At 34.4% G+C, this 16996-nt stretch overlaps 1 long non-coding RNA gene across 1 annotated transcript; it reads right to left on the bottom strand.

Annotated features, from left to right (window-relative positions):
• Window positions 1–1211: 1211 nt before the first annotated feature.
• On the bottom strand, window positions 1212–8156 carry LOC135156685 (uncharacterized). The gene is made up of 3 exons (XR_010295735.1): window positions 8036–8156; window positions 5328–5594; window positions 1212–4554 (listed from the first exon to the last, which is right to left on the bottom strand). It is a non-coding gene; the product is annotated as an uncharacterized LOC135156685 (long non-coding RNA).
• Window positions 8157–16996: the final 8840 nt, after the last annotated feature.

Below are 16996 nucleotides of genomic sequence, written 5' to 3'. Positions count from 1 at the left end.
TACCATTTCCATTCATGAATTCATCGTGCATAAATTATCTCGGCACGAGCAGACGACTTAGACTCGAACTATGATTGAAATAAACTTCGAATTAGTGGTGAATAGGCATCATAATTACACAATAGGTGTTATTTTGGGGGCAATGTAGATCAAGTAAGTAGTAGTCAAGTTGGACATTACTGTTTATTTTGATGATTGTGTTAACCAAGCGAATCGGCCGACGTATTTTTCTTTTCTTTTCGATGCACCGATTTCGCAAAATCTGCACCGGCGCTCGATGACATCGATCAAACACCGATTTTAAAACCGATCAAAGTTATGATATTTCAAAATCTTTGAGTTTTTTATATTGACACCTAAACATGGCCTAAGTTCAGTAACCCCAGATGACCTTTGACCTTGATCATGTGACCTGAAATGTATAGCAGATCGATCAGTGATACTTGGTTACCCTTATACCCAAGTTTCATGAAATAGGACCAAATTCTTCCAAAGTTATTATACCATTTCGAAAACTTAACCAAGGTTAAGATTTGGTGTTCACGCCGCCGCCGGAAAAGCGGCGCCTATGTCTCACTTCTGCTATGCAAGTGAGACAATAAAACCGTGGTTCTCAAGCTCAAACCAAAGTTTAACTGTAGTTTCACAGCCAGAAACGATGATAAATCCCTGGTTCTACAAACCAAACCACAGTAGAGCCATGGTTTTACAACCGACCTCTGGTATAACCATCAACTGCTATACCACCCAAACCAGAGTATAACCATGGTCGTATGGTCATACACAGCATACACGTCATCCAACCTGTCTGCTTTTTACCTCTATCATATTATCTGCTGAAATGAGATAAAGTGGAAACTCAGTATAAGGAGGACCTTGGGATCATGAACCTTGTTATTATACCTGGAATCTAACTTCACCAGGGCACAAAAACAAAAGGACCTTGGACCAGCAAATTTGACTGTTATATTGGGAATCTCTGTATATTGAGTTTCTAGTGTATCAGCGAAAAGAGTCAATTAAAATACAGTTACAATGTACACATTCGGCTACATCATCAAAGAGCCACATTGGTGATGGTATAATAAGAAATTACATTTAAAATTGTAGGTCAGTCAGACAGATAATATGACAGAGGTCATATTCCACACTACACATCGCCACTTATTGTATCAATCAGTGAGAGATCACACAATGACCTAAAAAGGGACAAAATGCAAATCAGTGTTAAGAACAACGCAATGAAAACTTTTAATAAAAATAAAGTCAAACACATCTAATACAGTACTACCTGTACAGCTCTGGAAACATTACCCAAGTTAGCTGACAAAAGAGGCAAGTCTTTATACATGGCAGGTTTGAATACATATCTATAAAAGAACCCACATAAATTTTAATACATTCTTTATAAATTTTGTACTTTTCACACAAACAGTTAGCACAGATATGGCAAGCTAAACTAAGTAAGGAATGTATACATGTACTCCTGAAAACTGTTTTATTACTGCTGATTTCATATAACTGATTTGGCCAAGAAGACATGTTAGAAAAACTTTATACAAAAAACAAAAGAAAATAACTAGATGGATTCTCGACTGCACACAGTCGAAATTTATGCCTCCGCCATTGCCACTAGATCAGAAATATGTTGCACAGGTAATTTCCCATAAATCTTCAAATTTGTTCTATTCTTTTTATATTAAATAATTTATGCCTTATCCCAACATAAATAAACACTGAATGTTCAGTGCATGTTTGAGCTGCTAAGAAAAATTTTTACAGGCCGGCTCGGGTAGGAATCGAACCCACGACCTTCTGGTTATCAGACAGGCGTCATACCACTTGACCACCGAGAAGCCCAATGGCTGGTAGCTGGTTTGATTCACATAATAGCAGCAGGTACAGTACTGTGTTGATATATCACATAATAGCAGCCAATAGCCATCGGGCTTAATTCCTGGTGGTCTAGTTGTATGACGCCTGTCTAGTAACCAGGAGATCGTGAGTTCGATTCCTACCATAGCTGGCCTGAACATTTGGTGTTCACTTATATTTGGATAAGGCAAAAATTATTCAATAAAATTAAATCTACCCAACGGAAAACCTTGATTGATATTTTCTATTATCATATTGATCACTCTCATATATGCATCCAAGAACCATTAATATTGAATCTACAAGCAATTGTGACAAGAGACATGAACTCTTTAGACCTTTGAACTTCTCAAGTCAATGTCATAATGTATGCATTGTCCATATTTGAAATTGATCTATCGAAGTCTTTGGTTTATCACAAGAACAATTTCATGCATACACTGACCTACAATCAAACTTGATATATGAAAATAATTTTTAGTATTCATAAAACACAAGAAAATTACTAAATGGATAAAAAAGTTGTAAGTATATGACCTTTATGACCTTTGAACTTGGCCCTGCAACCCCCCCAAATTACCCCCCCCCCCTATATCAAGCATATATGTACCAAGTTTGGAGTTACTTCCTCTAACATTCCTTTAGTTACACAAGAACAAGATATTTTAAGGCATACTGACCTCTGTGACCTTTGACCATGTGACCCCAAAATCCAATCAGATCATTCTCCCTCTATTATGTATATAAAGAATGTACCAAGTTTGAAGTTATTAGCTCCAATGGTTAAGTTATCACAAGAACAGGACATTTTAAGGTATATAACGACCTCTGTGACCTTTCACCCGTGACCATAAAATCAAAACAAAGTATTATCCCCCCAGGATATACCCTCATACCAAGTTTGATGTAAAACCACTCCACGGTTCTTGAGATTTCGACAAAACAAAACGGGACGGACGTACGTACGGACGACCCGAAAACGTAATGCCTTCGGCCACTTCGTTGGCGGACGTTGGCGGAGGCATAAAAAATCATAAATATTCTAAATAAATTAAGAGTTAGCACAGATATGTCAAGCTTAATTAAGTATGGAATGCAGAATGATGTCATATACTCCTGAAAACTGTTTTTTTTTTGCTGTTGATCTTATAAGATTTGGTTTGACTGAGAAGACAAGGTAGAAAGACTATATGTATATACAAAAAAAAAATCCCTGAATAAACTGAATAAATTAATGTACTTTTCACACACAGAGGTAGCACAGATATGGCAAGATTAAAGGACAAGTCCACCCCCCCCCCCAAAAAAAAAAAAAAAAAAAAAACCTTGATTTGAATAAAAAGAGAAAAATTCAACAAGCATAACACTGAAAATTTCATCAAAATCGGATGTAAAATAAGAAAGTTATGACATTTTAAAGTTTTGCTTCATTTCACAAAACGCTTATATGCACACCTCAGTCGGTATGCAAATGAGGGAACTGATGACATCACTCACCCACTATTTCTTTTGTATTTTATTATATGAAGTATGAAATATTTTGATTTTCTCGTCATTGTCATGTGAAATGAAGTTTCATTCGTCCCTGAACACGTGGAATTTAATTATTTTAACATTTTGTGCTTCAGGCAAGGAGGTCCTAATCATCAAATTCGTAAAAATTGAAATATTGAATAATTCAAACAATAAAAAACAAAAGAAATAGTGAGTGACATCATTGGCTCACCTAGTTGTGCATATCACTGTTTTGTTGAAAATAAGCGAAACTTTAAAATTTCATGCTAGTTTGATTTTTCTCTATTTATTCAAATCAGCATTTTCCTGGGGTGGACTAGACCTTTAATTTGAAGATTAGAGACATTGAGTCAAATTTTCAAAAACAGTCAATGAAACATACACTACTCAATGCATCCTCTTCCCAGTGATACATGCTAGCAGGTTTTACATCCATATTTCATACTGTTAAGGTGACATTGCATTAACAAAGATATTACCTGAATTTCACAAATTTACTTTCGAGCTACATATTCCAAAATATATCCAGATCATCTCCTATAGTGGTACATGTTAGCACCACGTTTCACATCTATATTTCAAACTGTTAAGGTGACTATGTGTTTAAACAAATAAATTTCACAAATTGACCTTTGACCTACATATTCCAAAATCCATTCAAATCGTCTTCCTATGATGGTACATGTTAAACACCAAGTTTTTACATCCATACCTCAAGCTGTTTAGGTGATATTGCTTTGACAAGAAAATAACCTGAATTTTTGTCATACAAGGACCACATATGAAGTTCATACCTTACGCAGTCTTGAATAAATTAAGTTCATGAGCAAGTTTGGATAATCCATGTGGAGTTAGAAGTTTCCAATAAATTCTGTAAATCACTGTAATAGGGAAACATTGAGTAAGCAACTCTATCAACGTCCGTCAGCATTCAATCAATCTCGGGATATTCAGTATATTTCAAAATCTGGTGAGAAAACTCTGCATAGATTACCTGATCCTCATCAAAGAGCCAAGGATACTTCAGTCGGTCATCAGTGATCCTTGGCCGAGGGACAGAATTTATGATCCATGCCCTTCTGTCTGCCAGTGTCTTCTGCATGCAGAACTCAACTCTCTTGAAGTCTGGCTGCCTTTTTTTCAGTGCTCATCCACTCTATGTGCCTTGCAACAGTGTCAGATTTGGAAAGAATAAAAAATTATACTTAAAAAAGAAAAAACAAAGAATAAAAAATTATACTTAAAAAAGAAAAAACAAATAGATTTAGAATCCTCATTCATTTAGTTTCTGTCAAATCACTTTTCATCCGAGTCCTTAATAGATATTTACAGCAAATTTTACTATAATAGCAAGTTTTATGCAACGACACGCCAGTCTTGTTGCCAAAGACAAGAACAGAAAAGCTCCACTTGGTCACACTTTGCGACTATCTGTCACAAACACACTGTACCAGTTAACATTTGGTGAAAGACCATAGCAGAACCAATGTACATGCGAATTAGACTAAAAAATAAACTTTAGGTAAAATCTAATAACAGAGAAATGCATTACAAAATGTCACAACAATGTAGCCACTGTAAGATTCCTGCATCAATAGTGATACTCAAACATTAGTAAGTTATAATGCAAGAAATATTCTCATATTTATGCATTTACTCACATTTACTTAATTCATCAACTCTTAAGGTGCCCCATACACGTTTAAAGCGTTTTCACTGGCCAAGTTCTAATCCTCTTTAATAATCCTTCTGGTTGAGTCTCATATATAACTATGTCATGTGAAAAAGAGAAATGCCTTTAAGTTTGGCCATAATCAAGTAATATGTTTATCTAGAAGGATGAATCAATTGCCAAAGAAATTAAATGGCATGCACTTGGGCAAGACTATGGCACACTGAGAGTTAATTAGGGTTTCTGTTTGGTACCAGATACTTACTCTCCACCATTCACCAGTTGCTGTGCACCGAGGACCACAGGTAGTTTGTAATTCTTACTCTCAATGGCCCTGACACAAGTTCGTCCTCTTCCATGTCTGCAAAATCGTTGAATTTGTCTTGCCATGTCTGCAGGAAAAATATCTTCTTCTTTCACTCCAAATGTTGTGCACACCACCCTAAGCAGCTCCCGTTTTGAGGTCTCCTCTGACTTGTTGGTTACCAACACCCTTCTTTGATTTTGGCCATATATCAATACAAATTTGTACCTGGAATGAAAAGTAATTGATTTTCTTACTAAACCTGAATTTTGAATAAATAATGTATGCAAAGAGCTTTCAGGATAAATGTGTGTAATCAAAAGATATTGCATGTACATGGACACAAATATTCAGTTTTTGCCTTGATGCAAGAGGCAAACAGACATATTCCAATGTTTATCTGGGTTTGGTGATACATATTCCATTCATTTATCTTTTTTTTCTAGTATTAGTTTCCTGTCTTCGAATATTAGTAAAATTGAAGGGATGGTCCAGGCTGGAAATATTTATATCTCAATAAATAGAAGAAAATTTACAGAGCAAGATGCTAAAAATTTAATCAAAATCGAATAACAAATAAAGTTTTTGAATTTCAAATGATATTATTCCGGTGAAACAGTTCTAGGCATGTCTTAATGAATATTCATTAGGTTGGCTGGTGATGTCATATCCCCACTTGTTCTTTTGTGTTTTATTATGTGAAATTGTATGTGAAATTGGGTTTAATAAAAAAAATTGCTACCAAAAACTAAAATAATTGGATTGACAACTGATTAAGTGGACTAGTTATTTATTGCCTCAACTTATTTCATCATAATGGAGACACATCATTTACACATGTATGAAAAAATGAAACATTTACGATGTCATGTAATAACATAAGAAAAAATGGAGATGTGACATCATCAGCCCACCTAATGAATATTCATGATGATGTGCATATTCCAAAAAATATTGATAAACTTTGAAAATCAATAACTTTGTTATTTGATATCCAATTTTGATGAAATTTTCAGCATTTTACTCTGTGAATTTTACTCCATTTATATACTTTTAGATATAAATATTTTCAGCCTGGACCATCCCATTAACTTCCCGCTACCAGGAAAGAAAATTGTATTGTAGTCTATTAAAAATTTTGATTTGAAATTAAGATACAGTTACGACACAACGGTCCAGCGATGTTATTTCCATTTTTCATCACATGAAATTTCATTCATTTCATAATGACCAACCATATTTTAAAATTCATACAAATTTCAGACAATTCCACTATTAGTGACACATATGGAACAACACTTCCTAAATTAATAACTTAACCCATTTGTGACGAAATTCCACATTACGTGGTTTGGCCTCGGATTTTTCATGAATAGTTGTAGGGCCTATATATGAAAATACCAAGGAGACTCGAAAGTATACACTTATTGGCATTACTTTTCTTTTGGTAACAATCATCGATCGCCGCTATGGCTAGGGAAATGCGCATATCTTTCAGTTGTGTACAACCGTGTAGATCTACTATCGTAATGTGCATGCATGCTGTAGAAATTGTCGAAACAAGGAGCCAGCCACGTTCGCACAACCACACTCTGAACTTACCACAAAAAAAAACAGATTTTCACATGGAAAAACATTTACAGACATATGAATTGTATGAACTTACCAAAAGAAAAAGAAAATTCACATGGAAAAACATATACAGACATATGAATTGTACTCCCGCTTAAAAATAAAGGATTTATTAAAACATGCTACTTTGCAGCTAGCTGATCCATTGATCAAGTATTACTAATTAAATGAGGACTAATTAACCCGCAGTAGCAGAGTCTGTAGCCTAGGCCTAGAGTCTAGACCTATCAACAACAAAAAAATACAGATCAGTGGACTGAATGCTGTTGCCGTTCAAAAGTATAACATTAATTAGGACCACCGACACCGTACTCTAACTTAAACTTTAAAAAGTTAAAGTATAGATCTAGATCTAGATCTAGATCCCTAGTCGATAGATCGAGCTAACGTTAATTAAGCCAGTAGATCTAGTACAAAATTGTTCTTCATACTCGATGGCAGCCAACAAGTTTTTTTTTTCAGGTATAGGCCAAGCGCTAGCCTAAGTTAGGCCTAGGCTAGGGCCGGGACTAGGCTACGAGTACGACGTGTTCCACCATAATAATAGATCTAGTCCAAAGCAAGGCAAAGACAAAGTCCAAGGCAAGCTCAAGCCTATAATATATAGCCATAACTTTTAGGCCCTACATAGTACATGTAGCCCGCCCCAATGCCTGGCTTCAACTTCAAGTTGAAGTCAGAATACATTTCTAGACCCATGCAACACTCTGAGTCCTAATCAAAATAAATGCAGCAACATTACAGACTAAGGCAAACTCTTGAAATAATCAAGGAGATATCACTATATCTCCTTGAAATAATCCACTGACAGTGACACTGCCTGCTGCAGAGTGCAGTACCGCACGGTACCACTCGGGCTTGGTACGGTCAAGGAGATATCACTCTATCTCCTTGGTACGCGTACGGTACGTACCGTACGGTACACGCACAATCCGCTGAGTGTTCAATTTCCGAGTCATGCAAGGCCAAGGAGGTGCCAGGAGTGGACTAATTCACGAGAATGCCCAACAGATTACTGATTAGATTAGCTTACTTACCGTTAACTATCTCCTGACAGTTCCATAATTTGTCTGTTCTCCTATAGTTTCAGTTCAAAATGCAGTTAATTGCCTGAATTTCATGGACTTGAAGCTTAGCCCTGGCCTTGGCCTTCGAAGCATTAAGGACGTTCCACAGTTAAAGTGAAATCCATGTCATTTTCACCAAACTTTGCACATAGATACTTTAGAACCTTAATATTCGAAATATGCAAAAATTAACATAGGTCCATGTGCTTGATTTTTTGCTATAGAGCTTCAAAGTTCACCCAAATTGATGTTCTTAAGAATTGCGCATTCAAAAGAATTTGGCACTTTTAGACCGCCCAAGATTACTACAATGAGTTTAAACCTCCATTACACAGTCAAAATACATGAAAAGGTCATCAAATTTCGCAAGAGAGTTAATAATTGTATCGTTAGAATGGAGAATCTATTAATAGTGCTATTTGTTTGCAATTTTAAGTTTAACAGCACTGTCAGTTCTTAAAAATGGCGTAAAAGATAACAAAATCCCAATCTAAAAAATGTAAAATTTCAGTAACAAACTACAAACGTACAATAAATGCTGCACTTTATTCAAAATCCATGTCATTTTCACCAAAATTTGCAGAGTTGTAGAGGAAGGTATACCTAAGAGGTACAAACATTAAAAAATAGGGGTTCATGTGCTCGTTTTTAAACTATCAGCATTTTTATTAGAGCAAATGTGCTTTTTAAAACACCAAAAATGGGCCGAATGCTTAGTATCTATGTGAAGAAAAAATCAAAACCACTCTACCATTTATTCAAACTCGGGGTAATATTCGTGATTCTTGGCAGCACTGCAGAGTAAAGTATTTTGAAATTGTAGAGAATATTTTTTTGAATGGTCCATGGAATAATTCAATTTTTTAGCTTCATGAAATAACGCATCGGATCTGCAGTTAAAGTGCAGAAGATGAGAAAAATCAGCTCATACCCGCAGCTTATTAATCACCTGTTCATCCATTGTGACGTCAGCGCGCAGAGTGTAAACTATGCGCAGATCATAATGCGCACAAATATAACAGTGGAACGTCCTTAAGCTGATTGTATCTGCACGTGTACGTGTGTGTGTGCATTTGTCTATGGTGTGTATGCATGTGCGGGTTGTGCGTTACACACGTGGTACCAAGCGTGGTACTAGTACATCGACGCGTATAAAAAAAAAAGCGCGAAAATGAACGGGGGGGGCAGGCGGGGAATGCGCGAAATCCGTGTTGAACACAATTATAAAGTATTTATTTATTTATTTATTTATTTTGTTTTATTTATTTTATACTGCAGGGTAGGCCTATTCAGTTCTTAAAACTGCTTTACAAAGGCGCCCTGCAGTTTAAAATACATGTCAAGATATAACTATATATGAACAACAATTCAACAACAAACAATTAACATCAAAAATACAAAATATCTAACATCAGAAACAATTAACACCAAAATATAGAGTGGGAAGTGACAATTTAAACATACATAGCATTGTAAATCAATGGAATATCATTTCGCTCTTTATCAATTCGTATGAAAGGCTTTGCATAATTTTTTAAAAACTAACAAGGAGGTACAAACTTGTAAATTTTAAGGAAGTGCATTAAATAATTTGGGTCCGACATATGCGAAAGATTTTCTTTTATGTACAATTCTAGCTTTGGGAAGCTGAAGGGGGCATCGTAAAGAATACCGTGTCCTGTATTTCACGGGCCGTTTACATACTAAAGGTTTTAAATAATTTGGAACTAAATCATTCATTATTTTATATACAAGAACACAATACTGATATTTTATACGCTGATCTACTGATTGCCACTTCAGTGACTGCAACAAAGAAATTTGTGATGTATTATAATCTTTTTTCAAAAGCATTCTAGCATATTTATTTTGAAGTTTTTGTATCTTATCTAAATGTATTTTTGCACTGCTTCCCCAAGATGTAATACAGTAATCAATGTAAGGTAAAATCATAGAAAAGTACAGCTTCTTCATGATATCAAAGGACAGTAAGTGCTTAATCCGCCTTACACAACCTATTGCCCGAGATATTTTACAAACGATATTAGTAATATGTTCGCACCAAGTCAAGCCCGGATCGAGCATGACACCTAAGTATTTAATCTTTTTTACATTTTCTAATTGTATGTTCCCGAATTTCACTGACAAATGAGCACCCCTCAACTTTTTCTTTTGACCAAATACCATGGCTTTTGTTTTTTGCGGGTGTAAATGCATATTATTTAAGTCTAGCCATTTACTTATTGAATCAAAATCATCTTGCAAATAATTTTGTACCTCCTTAATTGATTCACCGTGATTAAAAATGGCGGTATCATCAGCATAAAGAGACATTTTAGAATGTACATGCAATTTCAAATTACACATGTCATTAATAAAAATACAAAATATCAATGGACCCAGTATACGAAATACGAGTAATGAAAAACATTCGTTAGTCCACAGCTGAGTTAGTCGTGACAAGCTTTATAGGCCCAGACTAACAAAGTTAGTACCTTGGTAAAACGGGAATTTAATCATGGTTTTGTAACCAATGTTTTTACACTTTCATTAAACCACGGTTAAAACCATGGTTATATAACAATCATTTTCAAACTATCATAAAACCATGGTTAAATCCTTGGTGTATAACCATCGTTTTCAACCATGGTAAAACGGAAATTTAACCATGGTATTGTAACCACTGTTTTTACACTTTCATTAAACCACGGTTAAAACCATGGTTATATAACAATCATTTTCAAACTATCATAAAACCATGGTTAAAATCATGGTGTATAACCGTCGTTTTCAACCTTGGTCAAACGGAAATTTAACCATGGTTTTGTAAACCACTGTTTTTACACTTTCATTAAACCACGGTTAAAACCATGGTTATATAACCATCGTTTTCAAACTATCTTAAAACCATGGTTAAAATCATGGTTTATAACTGTCGTTTTCAATCTTCCTAAGACGAATGTTTAACCATGGTCTTGTAACCACTGTTTTTACACTTTCATTAAACCACGGTTAAAACCATGGTTATATAACCATCATTTTCAAACTATCATAAAACCATGGTTAAAATCATGGTGTATAACCATCGTTTTCAACCATGGTAAAACGGAAATTTAACCATGGTATTGTAACCACTGTTTTTACACTTTCATTAAACCACGGTTAAAACCATGGTTATATATCATTTTCAAACTATCACTAAAACCATGGTTAAAATCATGGTGTATAACCGTCGTTTTCAACCATGGTAAAACGGAAATTTAACCATGGTATTGTAACCACTGTTTTTACACTGTCATTAAACCATGGTTATATAACCATCATTTTCAAACTATCATAAAACCATGGTTAAAATCATGGTGTATAACCGTCGTTTACAACCTTGGTAAAACGGAAATTTAACCATGGTCTTGTAACCACTGTTTTTACACTTTCATTAAACCACGGTTAAAACCATGGTTATATAACCATCGTTTTCAAACTATCTTAAAACCATGGTTAAAATCATGGTTTAATTATAACCGTCGTTTTCAACCTTGCTAAGACGAATGTTTAACCATGGTCTTGTAACCAATGTTTTTACACTTTCATTAAACCACGGTTAAAACCATGTTTGGTTATATAACCATCATTTTTAAACTATCTTAAAACCATGGTTAAAATCATGGTTTATAACCGTCGTTTTCAACCTTGCTAAGACGAATGTTTAACCATGGTTTTGTAACCACTGTTTTTACACTTTCATTAAACCACGATTAAAACCATGGTTATATAACCATCATTTTCAAACTATCTTAAAACCATGGTTAAAATCATGGTTTATAACCGTCGTTTTCAACCTTGCTAAGACGAATGTTTAACCATGGTTTTGTAACCACTGTTTTTACACTTTCATTAAACCACGATTAAAACCATGGTTATATAACCATCATTTTCAAACTATCATAAAACCATGGTTAAAATCATGGTGTATAACCGTCGTTTACAACCTTGGTAAAACGGAAATTTAACCATGGTCTTGTAACCACTGTTTTTACACTTTCATTAAACCACGGTTAAAACCATGGTTATATAACCATCGTTTTCAAACTATCTTAAAACCATGGTTAAAATCATGGTTTATAACCGTCGTTTTCAACCTTGCTAAGACGAATGTTTAACCATGGTCTTGTAACCAATGTTTTTACACTTTCATTAAACCACGGTTAAAACCATGTTTGGTTATATAACCATCATTTTCAAACTATCTTAAAACCATGGTTAAAAGCATGGTTTATAACCCTCGTTTTCAACCTTGCTAAGACGAATGTTTAACCATGGTTTTGTAACCACTGTTTTTACACTTTCATTAAACCACGATTAAAACCATGGTTATATAACCATCATTTTCAAACTATCATAAAACCATGGTTAAAATTATGGTGTATAACCGTCGTTTTCAACCATGGTAAAACGGAAATTTAACCATGGTATTGTAACCACTGTTTTTTTACACTTTCATTAAACCACGGTTAAAACCATGGTTATATAACCATCATTTTCAAACTATCATAAAACCATGGTTAAAATCATGGTGTATAACCGTCGTTTTCAACCATGGGAAAACAGAAATTTAACCATGGTTTTGTAACCACTGTTTTTACACTTTCATTAAACCACGGTTAAAACCATGGTTATATAACCATCATTTTCAAACTACCTTAAAACCATGGTTAAAATCATGGTGTATAACCGTCGTTTTCAACCTTGGTAAAACGGGAGTTAAACCAAGGTTTCCTAACCATTGTTTTTATACTACTGTGAAACCATGGTTACAACCATGGTTAAATTACTATGGTTTTTTCACCAAAGTAGAAAGATGATTTTGTCATGGTTTTATAACTATTGATTTTAACTTTCTTAAAACTGTGGTATAATGATGGTTTTTATAACCATGGTTTTAAAATCGTCATAAAATGACATTTTTATCATGTTATTATAACTATGGTATTTTAACAATGGTATTACCACACTTCCGCCACACATTTACCTTGGTTATGAATGTAAAACCATGGACTACCATCGATCCATTGTAAAACCGCCCCTAACCATGGTTATACCATGATTACGGTTGTAAAACCATGGTTTTTTTTTTATAAGGGTATGCTTCTATTCATCTTGTTAGTTTATCCAAAATGATGTTCGGAAGTGAATTTCAGCGTAGATCCAATTTAATATTGATACTGTATACTCAACAACAACTGAGATCATTGTCTGTCCAGTTATTCATTTACTAGAACTTGAAGTTGAAGACATGACCAAAAAATTAAAAGTAGTGGACGATGCGATGACCAACACAGAACTTGAACATGACAAGAAATGCATGCTTTATAGTACATAATCATGTACATACAATGAGCATATTAGAGCGCCTTGAGCTTGGCAAGAGTCAAACCGAAAGTAGCCCGACACAACAGTGAGGTCATAGAATCATGATTGTAATCACGATATCGTTTATTCGAACATTTTCGTACGTGATTCTGCAGAAACGTCTTTCCAAACGCCCCTTTTTTCGTGTTTCATGTTTGTGATTCTAATCATGATTATATTCAATTTCGACTAAACGCAATCGTGATTCTGCAGAATCATGATTTGAATCATGATTCAGATCATGATTCTAGGGTAAAAAAGTGGCGGATAAACGCACCCCAACTACGAAAGTCATATCTGCCTGGTCTTCGGATGGCAGAATAATAGCCTTACTTCCAGCAAGCGGAGGAAAAACTGTCAAACGTTTGATCAGGGCTGAGAGTGGTTTGGACACTATATGAATATATAATCTCTTGATGTATCCCTGATTAAACAGGACTGATATTACTGATGAAGATTTTAATAAATGCAGGGTTGATTACATATTAATCATTAATTTTCATGGACCTGATGTAATCCTTCGTTATCTACAACTAGAACTCTTGTATTAACTTTACGGCTGTATTATTTTTATATTGAATAGTGTTTTAACATTTTGTTCTACTTTTATGTAGTTTTTAGCTAATGGTGAAACAATTTCCTTGCGTCAGTGCCTTAAAAGTGTAAAAAATACTCAAAGAGCTTTACAATGTACTGTCTGTAAAAAATGGGTTTACACAAAATGTGTTAAAATAAGTAATGATTTATATGATGATCCTATATACTCAATTGTTTTTAGACTGGCAATGTACCAATTGTCTTTTCAATTACTTACCTTTTTTAACTGGTGAATTTGATAACATTTCATGTACCACTCACACTAAAAGTAATGTGAATGTCAACACTTCTTGCTTATCAGAAATAGGAAACCCGTTGCAATTTGATTGCTTACAAAGTACAGGTCTTAGATTTGTACACTTAAATATTCGTAGCCTCCTTCGGAACATTGATTAAATAAAGTTATTATTAGAATGTAACAAAATACATGTACTATATAGCACTGAATGAAACGTTTTTAGATGAATCAATATTCAATAGTGAATTAAATATTGACAATTATCTCCTTATCCGTAGAGATAGAAATCGACACGGAGGTGGAGTAGCTGTTTATATCCAAAATTCGTTATCTTTTGAAGAAATTGATTATAAAGTAGAGAACTCATTAGAAATAATTTCGTTAATGATACGTCCAAAGTTTTCAAACCCAATTATTTTTAGTACCTGGTATCGACCACCAAACTCTCATCTTGATATATTCCAGCAATATGAAAACTATTTATCATATCTTGACCGTTTTAACAAGTATATTGTCATAATGGGTGATACCAACTGTGACATCTTAAAGTCTCCATTATCGACTGACACTGAACGTTTACAAGAAATTCATAACTTATATTCTTTAGATCAAATTAATAGAACCGACTACACAAGGGTCACATGCAATTCAATGACTCTCATAGATCATATGATTACTAATTCACTTGAAAATATAAATAAATATGGTGTTATTCACATTGGTATCAGTGACCACTCAATGAGTTACATGATATAGAAATCAAAACATGAAGACGCTTCTCGAATGATTAACTTCAGAAAACTATCTGGTATTGATCTAGAAGCGTACATGGAAAGATTAAATAACCAGTCTTGGCACGAGATACTTAATTATGATAATATAAATGAAGCATTTATCAAATGGGAAGAACTTTTAATGTCAGTTGTTGACTATTGTACGCCTATCAGAAGTAGAAGAATTCAGAGTAAAAAATCGCCCTGGATGAACTCAGAAATACTTAAATTGATTCGAGAAAGGGAGAAATTGAAGAAAAGGGCCTTAAAAAGTAAAGATGAAATTAAAATGATAGAATATAGAAAGATCAGGAATAAAATCACTTGCCAAATTAGGAAAGAAAAGAAAAAATATTATAATGATCAAATAACAAAACTAAAAGTAAATGCTGGAAATATATGGACTGTTATGAAATCATTATTACCTTCTAAGAAATCAAATTCTGTGATTAAAACTGACAAAGAACAAATATTTGAGCAAAGTGAGAATTTTAATAATTATTTTGCAAATATCGGGGCTGATTTAGCATCCAAGATTCCTATTTGTTCTGGAATAGTGCCGGAGCAATGTAACCTGGATTCATCTTTTTATTTTACAGCAGTAACAGAAGAGGATGTTTCAAAAGAGATTAAATTATTAAAAATATAAACCTTCTTCTGGTATAGATGGTATTACTGCTCAAATACTAAAAATGTCTGCACCAGCCATACTTCCATCCACTAGCGTACCTACGGGGGGGGGGCAGAGGGGCAGTCTGCCCCCCTGACGAGCCACCACCCATGCAAAGCCACCACCCATGCATGTATCCCTGCCCCCCCCCCCCCTGACGAGCTTGAAAGACCTTTTTGCCCCCCCCCCCCTGGAAAATCCTATAGGTACGCCAGTGCTTCCATCACTTACTTATTTGATCAATAAATCACTACTAGATAGTACGTTCCCACATAAATACAAGATAGCAAAAGTTATTCCAATTTACAAATCAGGTGATAAAAATGAACCTTGTAACTATAGACCAATCTCCATTTTATATTTCAAAAATTATGGAAAGACTTGTATCCAACCAACTTAAATTGTACATGAAAGAAAATGAAATACTGATCTGTGTGGATCAGTACGTCCGTCCGGATTCAGAAAGAAACACTCAACAATGACTTCTCTTTTGAAAGTCACAAGGCAATGGACGAGGGTCTTTATACATGTTATACGGGGCAGTATTCATCGACCTGAAAAAAGCCTTCGACACTGTGGATGTTAAAATACTTGTGAAGAAGCTAGCAAAGATTGGTGTTTCAGAAGATGCTTTGCACTGGTTTGAGAGTTATTTATGCAACCGGATTACCGGAATATATGTACATGTATCGAGAATATTACATCAAACGTCTCAAGTATAGAGTATGGGATTCCACAGGGTTCAACCCTAGGGCCAATTCTCTTTACGTTATACATAAACGATATCAATAAACATGTAAAATATTGTAAACTGCATCTGTATGCAGACGACACAGTTATTTATTTTTCTGGAAAAATATCAGTGAGATAGAATACTACATAAATATTGATCTACATAACATATATGGTTGGCTGTGCCACAACAAACTAAGCCGTAATGTTGATAAAACGAATTCTATGCTTTTTCGAACTAATATTATGTTATCAAAATGTGCAAATATAAATGTTGAAATATCTGATAAAACTATTAAGCAATCTAACTCTGTTAAATATTTAGGCATGTATCTCGATCCAAAGTTGAAGTGGGATACTCATATTGAAGAACTATGTAAGAAAACTAATAAGCTTGTCAAATATTTAGCACGTCTAAGACATTTCGTAACTGAAAGTAATCTAAAATCATTGTATAGTTCAGTTATACTTCCCTTATTTGATTATGCTGATATTGTGTACGAATCCACAAA

This window comes from Lytechinus pictus, chromosome 14, assembly GCF_037042905.1.
Source record: "Lytechinus pictus isolate F3 Inbred chromosome 14, Lp3.0, whole genome shotgun sequence".
Lineage (NCBI taxonomy): Eukaryota > Metazoa > Echinodermata > Echinoidea > Temnopleuroida > Toxopneustidae > Lytechinus > Lytechinus pictus.
This window is presented reverse-complemented; position numbering and strand designations above follow the sequence as displayed.